The sequence below is a fragment of the Nanorana parkeri genome, unplaced genomic scaffold (genome assembly GCF_000935625.1).
Source record: "Nanorana parkeri isolate BGI_ZX_2015 unplaced genomic scaffold, ASM93562v1 scaffold546, whole genome shotgun sequence".
NCBI classification, from domain to species: domain Eukaryota; kingdom Metazoa; phylum Chordata; class Amphibia; order Anura; family Dicroglossidae; genus Nanorana; species Nanorana parkeri.
In genome coordinates this window covers 410,867-411,132 of record NW_017306814.1, presented here as the reverse complement: position 1 = coordinate 411,132, position 266 = coordinate 410,867, and positions in this window count along the sequence as shown.

Sequence of the window (266 nt, the reverse complement as noted above, 5' to 3'; positions counted from 1 at the left end):
AAAAAAAGTATTTTGGTAATTAAATATTGTGCAGTGCATTATTTATAATTTCTAGAAAAGTTTTGGAGAATTATTTTTTTTTTTTTCCTTAAGGAAATTGACATAATGCTCTGCAGCTCTTTATTTTTATTATTATTATTTTTTTACCGTTGGTATTACGAAAGCAGCAATTTTGTTTGAAATCATGGTGCAAAAACGAAGGACAGGCTGCTTTAAGGAATTATGAAGTTATTTATCTTTTTTTTTTTTTTTTTTTTTTTTTTTTT